Raw genomic sequence first — 16,252 nt, 5'->3', positions numbered from 1 at the left:
CGCAGGAGGAGGAAGCTGTCTGGCGTCATGGTGGCGTTGATGGCAGAGAGGCCTAGCAAGGTCGGTGCATCAGTTCTGCTCTGAGGATGGACCGCGGGAAGATGGAGGTGACGGTCCTTGCAGCGTGCGTTGCTCACTCGGAGTGTGCCAGACCGGTGTGGGACTCAATCCAGGTAGTGGCTTGGATGGGACACCCGGCTTTAGATGTTAGGCTTTGGTGCGATGTATGTTTGGTATTAGGCCCGGACATTCGGCACGCCTTCATCAAGGGGATAGGAGTAGCAACAACATTGCCAAGATGGTGGCTTCTGGCTTATTGATGTATCATCTTGTATGGTCTTTGTGAATAATTAATAATATGGCTGCATGCATCGTCCAGATGCAGAGGCCGGGGGTACATCCTCCTTTTCTAAAAAAAACTATATTTTAATTCCAGTAAAAAAGAAGAAGCAAATATCTTGAAGTTAATGCTACAGGAGTGAGCAACTGCACGACAGACAGTGAGAGCACATTCTGTGTTTGATTATCATTGATTTTTCTTGGCCACGCTTTTGATCGTGCTGATTTGGAGAACCCCCCCAACTGATCCAACTGCTTGATCAATCAATCAAAAGAGCATCAATGTGTGTAAATGGATGGACAAACTAACTAAAGCCACTCAAGAACAGAACATTAATTTTTGCAATCGACCAACGAACGGATCAACACAGCACGCACTAACTGATAGAGTTTGGTTTGATTACTCGACATACCGTACACATGTGATTAGTTTCACAGTTTGCTGGTGGCGGTGGTGGTTGGTGCAGCGCCATCGGCGGCGTACTTCTTGAGGGCGTCGCCGGCGTGGTGTAGGTTGTCCGGCACGGGCAGGTTGCAGAGCAGCGTCACCTTCGCCTCGGCGATCTGCGGCCCCTTCTTCATCTCCGGCGACGGGTCCGTCTTCCATATATAGCTTCACCACCCACATCTTCCATAGCAGCACCTTGAGTGGCTGGCAGCAGCACTCGGTGACGGGGAGCCTGCCGGCGAGCAGCGCGGGGGAGACGGTCTCGATCTGGAAGCCCACCGCGTGCAGCACCCGGTCCAGCTCCGCCATGTCGATGTCGCTATGGCTACTACCGGGCTTCGCCGCCGCCATGGCTGCTACGTAGGAGCACCTCGCAGCCCGGCCGCCTCTACGTAGATGAAGAAGAAGCAGGGCCAGCCGTGCAATGATTGTTTGCAGTAGTACGCACAGTGCTGAAGCTGTAGCTGGATGATGGTCAATATTTTTTTCGTATACATCAGGAATAGTTATTTAATGTCGCTTAATATTTTTTAAATACATGATCAACATTTCTTTCATACAGATTATATTTTTTTTGTATACATTATTCGTATACATGGAAAACATTTTTTACTATACACACTTAACATTTTTCGAATTCTTGATTTACATTTTTGAAGTACTTGAGTAAACAAATTGAAATGCTTGATTTACATTTTTCAAATGCTTGATTAAAGTTTTTGAAATACATGATCAACATTTTCTACACATTGTATATTGTTTGTATGTATTATTCGTATTCATCAGAAACATGTTTCCTATACACATTTAACATTTTTCGAATGCTTGATTAATAGTTTTGAAATATATGATGAAAAAATTTCATACATATTGTTTATTTTGAGTATACATTATTCATATACATGAGAGTATTTTTCAAATGCTTCATTAATATTTTTCACAACTTGATTATATTTTTAAATACATGGTCAACTTTTTCATACACGTTGTATATTTTTTGTATACATTTTCCATATACATGAGAAACATTTTTTCTATACACATTTAACATTTTTCGGATGCTTGATTAGCATTTTCCGAATGTTTTATGTAAAAGTGTTTTTGTAATATATAACTTTAGAATATATGGAGGTATAAACAACTCTTTTCATACACATTATATTTGTTTTGTATACATGAGAAAGATTTTCTCTATACACATTTAACATTTTCAAATGCTTGGATAACATTTTTTCAAATGTTTTAGGTAAAGTGATTTTGGTAATATATTTATTTACAATATTGGGAAGTATAAACAAAAGTAAAAAAAGAAAAAAACAAACAAACATAAAAAACTTGCAAAAAAATGAGGTTGTGTCCTCTCGCGCGCCTAGGCCGGCCCATCTCATGCCTGGCAAGGGTTCCCTGGCTCTCGCGCGTGAAGCGAGACAATGAGGTGTGTTGGGCTGTTGCCCTAGAATGTGATGAAAAAAAATGCATAGCTCTGCAAGCCCACACAGCCCAATGATCAAAGGTCTACATGATTAATGTACCGAGTTGGTAAAATAACTTGTTATATGTGTGATAAAAATAATAATAAAATCCTTTGCAAATATAAATGCAAGAACTTTGCTATTTCTGCATACAACACCATCTAGTTCTATTTTCCTTTCCCCCTTTTTTTTTATCAAAACACACAAACTCGTGGCTCATGACTAAAAATCGACTATGTATAAAAAAGGCAAATTTGTGTTTCATTTTATAAAGCCTTGCATGGCAACTTTGTATGGGTAGCTTGTCCACTTTGCCTCACTAGTTGCTTGCTGTGTTCGTTCAATCGTCATAGTCGTGTTGGTTTTTTTTTCCGCATGTAGTTGTTATACCGTTGGGTCGTCGCCCGACTATCTGGTTATATCGGTTATTTTCTGTTGTTTTCTTTCTGATGATTTTCCTTATTTTCTTCATCGATTTTTAGGGTTTTTAAATTCTTTTCCATTTCTTCTCACTGGTTTTCTTTGTTTCTCTCTCAAAGTTTATTATTTTTTGTTTCTATTTTCTCTGTATTTCATTGTATATTTCTTGGTTTTTGCTAGCTTTTTTTCCTTTCTTTTGTCTTTATTTTTTCTTTGGTTTTGTTTGTTTCTTGCTCGTTTTCATTGGTTTTCTTTATTTTTTTCTTTCTCAGTTTTCATCGTTTTCATGATGGCATTGGTTTTGGGTTTGTTTTCTTTGCTTCTTTTTTGTTTTTTCTCTCTTTGTTTCATTGTCGGTTTTCACCATTTCCTCTCTTTTTTGCATTGATTTTCTTCTGTTTTTATTTTCCTTTTTTATTCTCTTATTTTCTTCTTTGTTTCTTTGTCGGTTTTCATCAATTATTTTTTATTCAACACATGACTACTTTTCTCGCTATGCAAAATATATTTTTAGTGTACATGTGAAATGTTTTTGTTGACACACGTTGAACATTTTTTAAAACATGATGTACATTTTTCCCTTCAAATAAATTTTTTGAACAGTTTTATGAATACATGGTCAACAGTTTACAAATACATGGTGAACAGTTTTTAAATACAGAATTAAAATTTTAAAAATATATATGTTTTTATGTTAATTTATTTAATGTATGTTGTACATTTTTCATATACATCAGGAATAGTTTTTATGCATGTTTAACATTTTTTAAATACATGATCAACATTTTCTCATACACATTGTATATGTTTTGTATACATTATGCGTATACATGGAAACCATTTTTTACTATACACACATAACGTTTTTCAAATTCTTGATTAACATTTTTTAAATGCTTGATTAAGATTTTTGATGTGATCAACATTTTTTCATACACATTGTATATTGTTTGTATACATGATTTGTATTCATGGGAAACATTTTTTCTATACACATTTAACATTTTTTGAACATTGTCCTACTCTCAGTCAACCGGATCAGCACGTGGTTGCGCCTGGCTTCAAAAATATGAGCCATGCAGAACCCAAGAAATGAGTGGAATGCCCCTCATGTATTGAGAAGCTCTATGTGTTTTCGTACGCTCATTCTTTTATTTTGAACTATTGTCCTTCTCCCATTGGCTCATTAGGGACCATGCAAGGTGGCGGAACCGTTAGAAAGCTCTTTCCCTGACATCATCTACCTTCTTTGTATGAACTCTCTCTCTCTCTCTCTCTCTCTCTCCATGAACCCTCTACATGTATCCTTCTGTAATCTAATTGTGAGATCCTGAGTAGTAAATCCATGTGTGTTGTTAACAAGTCATTCTCTGGACACTCGGTACAGAACTAATTTACGGAGCGTCGTCTTTTGGACACTAGGGAGAATACTGAACATGATCCTTGGTAAAATTTCAGTTCCGCCCATTTCCCCATATTGTTTGGTGAAGCGAGAGAGGATTTTGTACGGTAGGTGGCGCGAGAGAATTTTTGCTGGGAAAGGTTTGGCTGTGGTCCATGATTTTCCGGCCTTTGGAGGGATTGATGGATGGAGGGCTGATTGTTCACTGATATGTCACTATTGCTGGGAACAAGCATGTACTTTGTTGAGTTATGTTATGTTCAGTAAGTAACGTTTGCTATGAGTTATTAATTAAGCAATGAATTTACAAATAAAAGGTGAGCACATAATTGTGATGAGTTCTTAGTGCATCCAAAGGCATGTCTTTTTTCAGTCGGTACATGGCGCTCATTGTGGTTTCGGATCGGATCCATGGGAGCCAAAACCTAGGCCTGCTCTCGGAGAAGGCATTCACGCTTCCGCTCCTGGCACAAGTGTAGGCATTGCATCTTTTGTTTTTGGTTTGCTTCGAATTTCTTAAAAGTTTCGTCAGTGCCTATCATGGGTGTGGCGAGCAGGGCTAGATCATCCTTGCCTATGGCGGTAGCGACTCGTTCTCGACATTGGCATTATCCCTGTCACCGTTGAGATTATCAACCATGTAGCAAGCAGTTGCCTGTTAAGGCCAGGAGTGGGCCGGCCGGGATGGCCACTGAGAACTATTGTTGCTCTCCTCTTCCTCCACCTCACCTCCTCAAGGACGTCGTAAAGAGATTCCACATTGGGAATGAAGTGGGCGGTGGGTGGGTTGACGAAGATCAGCTCATGTCCTCCGCAGGGCGTCAGGCTGTAGAGGCAGAGCTCGCCGCAATCGGCAATGAATTCCAAATCCCCGATGAAGAGAATCTGGTCTGGATTATAGGTGTCAATGGCTTAGATCTTCCCCGCCGAGTTGGGGATGAAATTCATCGCTCCGAAGGCAAAGATCTGAAGGTGAGCGAAGATGGCATGGTTGAAGTTAGATCCCATCTGAATCTAGGTTTTGGCAAGCATGACCCGTGCCTAGCGCACCACTGTCGGTGTGAAATCCAGTATACCCCTCGGTAGGGCGCTGAGCCTTGCTAGAAAGCCTAGAGGGAAAACATGAGACAAATTTAGCTAGGTTAAGGCCCTCGCTACGGAGGTCAAACCCTACTCACACTCGTGTTGTATTGGTTGGATGGGGTGCACAGAGTACAAGGATGATCTCACGGATCATAGGTACATCAAGGGATGACGAATAATGTCTCTATCGACTAGCCCAACCTTGACTTATAAAGGATACCGAGGTCGTAGGGTTACAGAGTACTAGTCAGTTCTAAGGTGGTCGAAGAGTCCTCCTCACATCCGACCTACTAGTCTTGAACATCAAGTATAGTTGGCGCCTTCCTTTTAGAGGGTCCCGAGGCCAGGTTGTGGGCCTAGGCCATGCAATGGCCCAGGGGGGCCCCGGGCCGACTTTCGGCGTCCTGGATACCCCTAGTGTGGGGGCATCGTCAATTTTATTACCATACCGCTAGCCGCTAGCTAGGAGTGTGAGGATGGGACCAACATATATGGGGGAGCCTCCCATTATTTTAGAATTGCTAGGAGCACATGTGTGTGTAGAGAGAGAGAGACCATTGGACCTAATTAAGCATGTGCGCTTGCTTGAATTTTTCTGTGACTTGTGATTTTGGACACTTGGCGTGGCCTAGACTCTGTTGTGTATTATTTTTATTTTATTTTGTTTATTAAGTGAATCACACCTTTGCAAAAATATTATGCATGGTTGGTTTTGTTTCAACCATGTGCAGTGTATGTGTAGAGACATCGTCCTCATTTTTATGAGAGAGGCAGAGTGTCTACTGTAACCCCCTCCCCCAATAGTTTGTTACAAAAACTGTCGATCCAACATCTCACAACAAATATGATGAAGAATGAGGTGGAACCAATAAACAAAGAGTTGCGTGATGAAGAAAAAAGCACATAAAGTCGAAGCGGTGTGTACACCCGACGACCATTATAGAACAGAAAATTGTGTTTGGCTATAGACAAGACACGGAAAATTATGACGTGGCATGCCGCATGTATCTAGCGGCTAAGAATCATATGATATATCGCTAAATGGGGAAAGAACTGAAGAAACTTTTCATTAAATGGGGTAAAAACTCGAAAAACCTTCCTTAATGGGTACTCTGGATCACCCGCAAAAAAAAAAGAATGGGTTTTCTGATGCAAATGGGGATAATTTATGTGAAAAAGTTAAACCAACGGGTAAGAACTAGAATTCAGTCGATTCATTAATCGACACCCAAAAATGCCGGCTCCCTCCATAATGTGCATCCAGCTACAGCTAGCTGCATTTTTCTGGGCGGCTCCTTCACAAAAGGGGCCCATGGAGGACTCGCTGCTGCTATTTTCTGTCTATGTAATGTATGTACAGGCAGCAGATGTGTTTTGTTGGTAGGGGTCGAACCTACGGCCTTCCGCTTAGGAAACGGACGCTCTATCCACTGAGCTACAGGCGCTGATATGTCTAATTTTCAACGAGATGGGCAATAGAAACGATTTGGCAAGGGGCAACTGAATTTCACAAAATATGAATACCATCCATTTCTTTAGATTTAGTGTTGAACTAGTAAAACAAAGCGAATATGGACTTGTTGTCACAGGGAACGAGACGTTCGAGAAGCTAGGGACGATCGAAACACTGTCGAACATGTGTTGTGTACCTGAGGACGGTGTACCACATGCCGAGTGCCAGCATCACCACCCTCCTCAACATCTTCTCTAGCTCGGGCAATCTCGCCACCGTCTTTGGCCCCTACGTCAGTGATACCTACCACCTAGCTCGGCCGCTACACCGCCATCGCCGCCATTATTGCCATCGCCACCGTCCCCTCCTTCATTGGCATGTTCATCCTGACCACCACTGCTGCGATCCATGCCCACCACCCACCAGTGTGCAATGTGTGGCACCCTGGCTCAACGAACCAGATATGTCCTACATACAATCCCAAGGACCAACGTCTTCTGGTATACAATGCACATCGGTGGAGCCGAACGACGGCGCTCACAGATGGAATCGAGGGAGAAGTCTCTCCGGCCGCACAGATCGACAAGCGCAAGATGGAGATCGTGGAGACATAGATTGTGGACGCCTTTGTCATCTCCCTCGAGACCGAGCGTCAGGACGATGTGTGGGGTGGCTCCTCACGAGAAGGACCTGTAGTGGGTCATCGAGGATTTGGAGCAGGAGTACCAACACGAACTCTGGTGTCGCCACTACTTCAAGCATTACAACAAACGTAGTGCTTGGCGATGAGAATGGGCTCAGCATGGAGGACCCGCCGACCGGAGAAGTTGTTAATATCTCATCAGGCGACGGCAAGGCATAGGGCGATGCAGCGGTGGTTATGCTTAATTATGCATACTAGTAATCTTTGTTTAGAACGACCGTCTTTTTTTAGAGCTATGTTTAGGTCTACTAGATCTTTTTAGTTAGTAAGTGTGAGGTGAACTTGCTTGATTTAGTAAGTGTGAACTATGCTTAAGGTAGCTGAACCTTTTGTTTGCTCAAATTAGCAACTATTGAAATTATGGAGTATATGCAATGACGTAGATGATAACTATAATCAAGAGAAAATACGCACCAAATTATTATGTTCTCAATCATCACCTTGAGAACTTTGCTACAAAGCCAGTGGAGGTTATCTATGATGGTCATGCAAGATGGCGTTCATTGGAGATCCATCGACGGTCATCGGGATGTGGTAAGGCGGTGTTGCGACGACCATTACTGGTGCTGCGAGGGAGCAGATGAGTTGCAGTTATGATGGCCGCCGGCGACAAGGCAAATCGATGCTGCAAGGGAAGTTGTTGAGTTGTTGCTGCGAAGGGGACGAGTGGAGCTGCTACTGCAAGGCGATGATGCGATGAGTGTGGCGATGTTGCAGATGGTGCTACGACGACGGGGCGGCGTGGTGGCTGATGCCGCGAGCGTGGTCCTAGGTGATCAGTGCGGGGTGGTCCATGCGTGAATGCTGCAAAGGGAAGGGGACGTTGGTGTAGCGCGTGCCACATGACTAGAGCAGTGCCACAAGAGGCAAGAGTGTCGAGGTAAAAGGAGATCAAAGAGTCACACATAAATAAATGTGAACATTATAATTGGTGAGTGTGGTCATGCAATGAACTATCCTTGTATTAATCGTTTCATTTATGCTCAACATTCATTTTCACAAAAACAAATATTCAGCATTCAAAATAAATAAATTGAGCTGATTTCACTTTTCACCCCCTAGTTTCACAATTGTGACAGAAAATACCTCATTCAGAAGATTTTTCACATTTTTGTCCAATTTAACCAAATTCATGCCACTAATTACCCATTTTAGTTCACTATACCACCAATCACGGGAGAGGACCCACATACCAGTTGCGCTCATACAGATAACCCAACATTCATTTATGAAAAAAAAACATTCAGAAATTAGAATTTTGGGCCAACTCCCCCTTCTCTCTCTCTCTCTCTCTCTCTCTCTCTCTCTCTCTCTCTCACACACACACACACACACACACACACACACACACACACACACACATTGTACTTTTTTGTAAAACGGTGAACATACTCCGTCATTTTCATGCTCACGGTATATACGCTCAACATCAATGCTCATTAGGCGGTACAGAAAGTTGAAAGTAATGGACTCACGGGGTCGGCCGGTGCTTGGTGATGGCGACGATGAAGTCGCGATATGACTTTTTCTCTTCTACTTTCTGTGTGCGTGGGTGTGGGGGGACAGATCACATGGTGAATATTTTATTTTTAGAGTCTTTCTTAAAACTTAAGTTGATGCAGTTGGGTGAGATTTTCACCATAGTTCCTTCCCTAACATGTAGATAGACACATATAGTCTCACACAAAATCTACAATTTACGGGTAGAATAAAATTTCAGTTTGAAGGTATATGTGATTCTAACTAGAAGTATTTAAAGCTGGCCAGTTATCTCAAAATAATTAGTGCTAGACTATTATTTTCTTAAGTCAAAGTACCACATTATTTGAAGATAATCAACATTAGACTATTATTTGTATAAGTCGGTGACACTTATCACATTCTGTCTAGTCCCATTATGGATCAAATATATTTTGAACAGGGGAAGATTCTTTGCCACTTGCATGGGCACCATATGCAATCAACATCAACAGTATCGATTATGCGGTAAAGGAATACAATATTTGTAATATCGGTTGCCGATGGTAACAATACCGCACTTTCGCATCAGTCCAGACGCGGAAGAAATCCAACGCGGTCCTGTATCGGTCCGCGGCACGGTCCGGACGTGTTTTCTCCCGCAAACCAGAGACAAACATGGGGAAGGTTTGCCGGAGTCCGGAATGCTGTCACGCTCGTTTCTGACCGCCATAGCCCACCAAAACCCCTCCCCCCTCCCAGGGCGCTTCCCACCCGTCGCCAGTTGCCCTCATTCATGCCGCTGTAGAGCGCGCCGCTCCACGTTGAAGGTGGTTCAGGGTGGATGCGACCTCTTACCGCCTCTGCCATTGAAGCGGCGCCCCGTCCGAGGGTGCCGCCCGCTGCACGCCGGGCTGAACACGCCTCGTCGCCGCATTCAAACTCCTTCATTAAACCCGCGCGGAAGCCGAGAAACATACTCTGACCACACGTCTGTTCATGAGCGTGCCCGCATTAAACGCAACGTCGGGCAAGGTCCCCCCGTCCTCCCTCTATTTAAACGAGGTCAAACGCCATGCAAGAATCGCACCACTCCGCCGGTCCCCATCTCTCCTTCCACCATTTTCTCCACTCTTAAGATGGCATCCGATGGGCAGGAAGAGTAATTCTCCAGCTATGTAGCCCGCCGAGCCCGTCGCATACTAGCGAGGAAGCTCGCTACTCCATCTCCCTCACCTAGCCTCACGGAGCAAGTTTCCGCCCCAAGCCGGTGCGTGGTTCAGCAACTCGCTGCTCCAAGCTAGCTCGCGGAGGAGTGGCGAGTTGCTACGTACAGGCCGACACGATGGGGAGCATTGTGGCATGAGCATCGTCGATGACACCGCATCGTACCACGTCAGTGCTTGCGACCGCGCCATCCACCGTTGACACATGCGTAGCCGCGCCATGCAAGCAGAGAAAGAAGCCGGCAGTGCAAATGTCGACGAGGTGGCGGCCTGCACATCCGCGCCTTCCGCCATCAGCGTGGAGAAGTAAAACACGGGAGGACACGGCCGCTTGGGTCCCATCAAGGCCACCGCTGAGGCACCGCCGGTGTACAGAACCGATGTCTTGCCCTCTCGACGGCTAGCGTTGTCCCTTTACCCAAGAACCAACTTTGGTTCGTGCAGCGTAGGGAACCATTCCGATCCGGCTAAAGTATCAGGTGGCGGTTCTACTCTGATGAGCGGTGGGGAAGCGAGTTGTTCTTTGCGCTGAAGCGTATACATCCGGGGCTCACCGCAGCTAGTCATGGGGACGACGTTGGAGACCGCCGCGGCCGACAGTAGACTAGTCAAGGGTATCATATCGTCGGAATGGATATCCGCCGCCGCCGGACGTAAACTAGTATGTTCCTTTTTAGTTGAAAGTATGTCCAAAATGTAATCGTTTTCGTCCGGTTTGTATGAACTCCGTCATGTTTATATGAAATCCAGATGGATTAGCATGAATTTCATCAAGTTTGTTGAAAAAGGGTTTGAAATGTATGCATCTAGGGTTGGATGGCGGCCTCCCGCATCCATGTCCGCGGACGGGTGCGGGAGGAAATTTACGAGTCGCCTTGGAGATGCCCTGTTCTTCTGGAGTTTGATTTCTCGCAAAAAATAATCGATCATAATCCTAGCCACTTCAACACGTAGTCAGACACTTGATTATTATTTTTGACTACGACACTTGTTTGACAAGTGGATGCAGATCCAAACTCTAGCCCCTGCCATGTAGTGGAATAGTTTATCATCCACAAGATACGTGTTGTTCTTCGAATTAAAAGCATTAAACAGTGGCTGAAAACAAGCGTGACACTTTTTCGCAAAAAGAAAAAAAAAAGCAAGCGTGAGACATAAAACGGTCGGCTTTTAAGCGGCTAGACAAATAGATACAGATAGATGGGTACACACGGCGAGTTGTTGCATCATTATCGACTGTTGGTCGCACACAGTTCACCGGAGATGGGGCCAAAAAGCCCCTCCCTCTGCTCAGTCAAGACAAGCCAGAGGCGAAACTAAAGCACGGAGGCGCCGCTCCGGGGCCATGCAGCCGCAGCCGCAGCCGCAGCCGCTCGCGTCTGTAGCCCCACGTTCCCTCCGTCTGGCTCTAGCGCGAGCGTTACCACTCCGGTTTGGCTCCACCGCGAGACACGCTCTGGCATGACGTGCGTCGTACTGGGCGGCGTCCACCTCCCTCTTATATGCCTCGAAAGCACAAGGGGGGCCCCGAGGAGCAATTTTTTTTAATGCGAGAGAGCGTCTCCTTCCTTCAGCATCGTGCGAGGCAACGTCGAGCAGTGTGGAAGAGCACAACACCGCACCAGACATTAATGGAGTCCACCTCCCTCCTCGTCTGTGCAATCCTCGTAATCTTCCACCTCCTCCTCCTCCTATGTGCTTGTTTCTCTCTCTCTCTCTCTCTCTCTCTCTCTCTCTCTCTCTTCCTGTCGTGTGTCATGAGTTACTAGCCTGAATTGTGCTTGGTTCCTGTCCCTCACCGCGGCAGGTTCTTCTCTGACGAGTGCGGGAGCTTCCTCTCTGACCAAGTGACGACCAAGTCCGTGCGAGAGCTTCATTTTCCTCTGACTAGTGACCAAGTGACCAGTATATGCGGCACCGATGGAGAACTACTCGAGGGACTTGCTGCGCGGCATCGGCGGGGGCGATGACGGCGAGCACAAGGCGCAGCTCTTGGATTCGTGGGCCGAGGTGGTGGACATTAGCATGTGGTTGTCGATCGGTGGGCAGTTCGGGTGGAGAGGAGGAGCGGCGGAGGGCTCGCAAGGTCCTCGTCGGTTGCGTGCATCCAAGAGGTGGCGCCAACTATGGTGGATGCAGAGGCGGTGAACAACGTTGATGTGTAGCCCTCGGTGACCCCCCATCCACAGGGCGGTGGCTTCCCTCTCAACGGCGTCGTCGTTTTTGGGAGAACTTTCCTTGGGAGCACCGCTGGCGTTGAGGTCCAGCCCTCGGTGACCCCGCAAGGGAGTGGGAGTGGTTTCCCTTTGAACAACATCAAGGAGGAGGAGGAGCCCAGGGAAAGGCTGAGGGCGAGATTGTGCCCGTCCCAAGGTGATGTTTCCATAATGTTATCTGTAATTCTGTATTTGTCCTTATTATTTAGGACGATCAATTAAATTCATGCTCAACAATGGTCTTTTTTTTAAGAATAGACACGAGCCAACGCATGCATGGCGCTCGTGTGTTGGGTGTGCATACATCTCACTCGTAAATATTTTGCTAGTTAGGTCAGCTGGTGTAACGGCCATGACTGTTTTATTCATGCTCGGATAAATAAAAATAATCATATCCGTTAAACCTGACCTAACTAGCAAAATATTTAGCAATGAGATGTATGCACACCCAGGGCACGAGAGCCATGCTTGAGCTGGCACGTGTCTGTTCTAAAAAAAGACCATTACTGAGCATAAAATTAATTGATCACGCTATTATAAAGACAAATACAGAATTACATATAACATTATGGAAACATCACCTTGGGAGGGGAACAAGCTCGCCCAAGCGTTGCCATGGGCTCCTCCTCTTCCTTGATGTTGTTCAAAAGAAAACCACTCCCACTCCTTTGCGGGGCCGCCGAGGGCTGGACCTCAGTGGCAACGGTGCTCCCAAGGAAAGTGCTCCCAGAAACGAAGACACCGTTCAGAAGGAAACCAGTGCGCTGCGGCTGCGGGGTCGCCGAAGGCTGCACGTCGGCACCGTTCCCCGCCTCTGCATCCAACATAGTTGGCGTAGACCTCCTGGATGCACGCGACGGACAAGGGCCTGGCGAGCCCCTCGCCGCTCCTCTCCGCCCTGAACTGCCCCCCTCCCCCGAGCGACAGCCCGAGGCTAAGATCCACCACCTCGGCCCGCGAATCCAAGAGCCGCACCTTGTGCTCACCGTCGTCGCCCCAACCGATGCCGCACAGCAAGTCCCTCGAGTAGTTCTCCATTGGCGCCACGCGTATTGGTCACTTGGTCACTAGTCAGACGAATGAAGCTTCGCATAGACTCCTTCTTCACTTGCTCATAGAGGAAGCTCCTGCGCTCGTCAGTGAAGAACCTGCCATGGGGAGGGACAAGAACCAAGCACAATTCAGGCCAGCCACTCATGACACATGACAGGAAGCGAGAGAGAGAGAGAGAGAGAGAAACGAGCACATAGGAGGAGGAGGAGGAGGAAGATTACGAGGATTGCGCAGTCGAGGAGGGAGGTGGACGCCATTGATGTCCCGTGCGGTGTTGTGCTATTCCGCTCTACTCCATGCTGCCTCACATGACGAGGAAGAAAGGAGATGCTCTCTCGCAACACAAACAATTTGCTCCTCTTCCCCCCCCCCCCCTTGTGCTTTCGAGGTGTATAAGAGGGAGGTGGACGCCGCCTAGTACGACGCATGTCATGCCAGGGCGGACGCGTGGCCTGGCTCATGGCGGAGCCAAGCATAGAGCGGTAATGCTCGCGCTACAGCCAGACAACGCGCGAAGCCCGTGGCCTGGGGAGTACGTGGAGTCATGGGCGTGACGGGTTGTGGTTGTGTGGCCCCGGAGCGGCGCCTCCACGCTCCAGTTTCTCCTCCTCTGGCTTGTCCTGATCGAGCAGAGGGAGGGGCTTTTTGGCCCCAGCTCCGGTGAACTGCGTGCGATCAACAGACGATGATGATGCAACAGCTCACCGTGTGTACCTATCTATCTCTATCTATATGTCTAGCCTTTAAAAGGCGACCGTCTTCTGTATTGCGCTGCTTCTTTTTTTTTTGAAAAAGTCTCACGCTTGTTTTCGGCTACCGTTTAATGATTTATTTGGCGAGGAACTGTTTAATGCTTTTAATTAGAATAACCCATATCTTCGGGATGATAAACTATTCTACTACACGGCACGGGTTAGAGTATGGATCTGCATCCACTTGTCAAACAAGTGTCTGTTTAGGACTCATGCAAAAAACAAGTGTCTATCTACGTGTTGGAAGAGTGGCTATTATTATGATGGATTTTTAACGAGAAATCAAACTCCCGAAGCTAAGCGCGGTATTGTTGCCATTGGCGACCAATATCATATTCCCTTTACGGTTCTAGAGGGCCTTTAGTCCCGGTTCTGGAACAGGGACTAAAGGGTCGTTACTAAAGGTCCCCCTTTAGTCCCGGTTCTTATACGAACCGGGACTAAAGGCCCTCCACGTGGCTGCTGCTTGGAGGTCCACCTTTAGTCCCGGTTGGTAACACCAATTGGTACTAAATAATTTTTTTTCTAAATTTTTTTTGAATTTTTTTCCCGATTTTCAAATTTCTGAATTATTTTAACCTCTAATCTCTAATCACCCCTCATCACTGCTCAATTTAATCTCTAATCACCCCTCATCATTCCAAATCATCTAACTTCCCGAACGGTCACCCATCCTCCCACTCCCCCAGCCTGAGCACGCTTAACTTCCGGGTTCTATTCTCCCTCGTTTCCAAGTCTGCACTTGTTGTTTTCCTGACAATAGTAAGATGTCAATCCTATTAACCCTCAGGAATTTTGCTTGAGCATGAAGTGACACATTTCACTGTTTGAGTTTGAAACTATTGTTTTAAAAAATAATAATTATTTAGTAACACTAATATTTCTTGAATAATTAGTTTGACCATTGTTTGACCACAGTTTGATCAGATTTGACCAAAATTCAAAATAACTGAAAAAATTATTTAGTAACACTAATATTCTAGAATAATTAGTTTGACCATTGTTTGACCACAGTTTGACCAGATTTGACCAAAATTCAAAATAACTGAAATAATTATTTAGTAACACTAATATTCTAGAATAATTAGTTTGACCATTGTTTGACCATAGTTTGACCATATTTGACCACATTTTTTCCAAAAAAAAATTGAAACTATATTTTTTCTGTTACTAGTGGCGCACCACTAGTAAGTTTGAAATTTTTTCGATTTTTTCCACTCTAGATCTTAAAAGCCCTGTAACTTTTTTTCTGTTAGGTTTTTGAGGATTTTGAAAATGTTAAACAGAGTTCCCCGGTTAAATTCGGATGTAACTTTTCGAGTAGATGATTTTTCATATAAAAAACTTTTTCATCCGAGTTCGTATGCAAAAGTTATGCCCATTTTTCAAATTCCAGAGAGATTTTGCAAATAAAGTCGAAATTCATATTTGTAAATTTCCCCAACAACTAGACCACATATCACATGGGAAACTTATTTTTTTTTATTTTTTGACATTTTCATCATTTTCTTTTGTTTTTTTTAAAACTGAAAAGGCGGTCCAGGGGGGTAGAGTTTGAAAATGGGACCTTTAGTACCGGTTCGTGCCATGAACCGGTACTAATGCCTCAAAGCCCGTTAGTACCGGTTGGTGGCACCAACCGGGACTAAAGGTCTAACCTTTAGTCCCGGTTGGTGGCACCAACCGGGACTAAAGGGCCCAGGTGAACCGGGACTAATGCCTTAGCCGCACGAACCGGGACGAATGCTCACATTAGTCCCGGTTCGTGACTGAACCGGGACTAATGTGAATACTGCCCTGTGACCAAAGCCCTGTTTTCTACTAGTGTGTACTGCTATTGCCTTATAGACTGAATTCATTAGCACACTACATTTGTATGAACAAGCGATGACACATACATTAACAGGTATAAATCAGCCGTTTAATGTATTCTAGCAAACATCTAGCTCTGTTAAGTCACCTTTAGGCAAACATTACTACCATGACAATGTAACTTCAGGATTAAAACTTTGAGTTGTGATATTTATCTTAGTTGATTGATAGGAATAGACACAACAAAAATAGGAAAGAGCGCAGTGCATTGAGTGCATCATTTTATGTTTATACAATATACGTGATGACCAAATAGATACATACCGTCATATGATGAGACCGGCAGTTCTTTAGTGCCTCTGGAACATCCTCAAAAGCAACTAATTGGAATTCTTTCCTTTCAAATCCACTCCTC

General features: G+C 45.1%; 1 long non-coding RNA gene and 1 pseudogene across 1 annotated transcript; both read right to left on the bottom strand.

Annotated features, from left to right (window-relative positions):
• Positions 1-771: 771 nt before the first annotated feature.
• Positions 772-2,124, bottom strand: LOC109781505 (1,4-dihydroxy-2-naphthoyl-CoA thioesterase 1-like; annotated as a pseudogene).
• A 9,030-nt stretch (positions 2,125-11,154) lies between these two features.
• LOC141022252 (uncharacterized) lies at positions 11,155-14,319 on the bottom strand. The gene is made up of 2 exons (XR_012183543.1): positions 13,495-14,319; positions 11,155-11,774 (listed from the first exon to the last, which is right to left on the bottom strand). It is a non-coding gene; the product is annotated as an uncharacterized lncRNA (long non-coding RNA).
• Positions 14,320-16,252: the final 1,933 nt, after the last annotated feature.

This window comes from Aegilops tauschii, chromosome 5, assembly GCF_002575655.3.
Source record: "Aegilops tauschii subsp. strangulata cultivar AL8/78 chromosome 5, Aet v6.0, whole genome shotgun sequence".
NCBI lineage: Eukaryota > Viridiplantae > Streptophyta > Magnoliopsida > Poales > Poaceae > Aegilops > Aegilops tauschii.
This window is presented reverse-complemented; position numbering and strand designations above follow the sequence as displayed.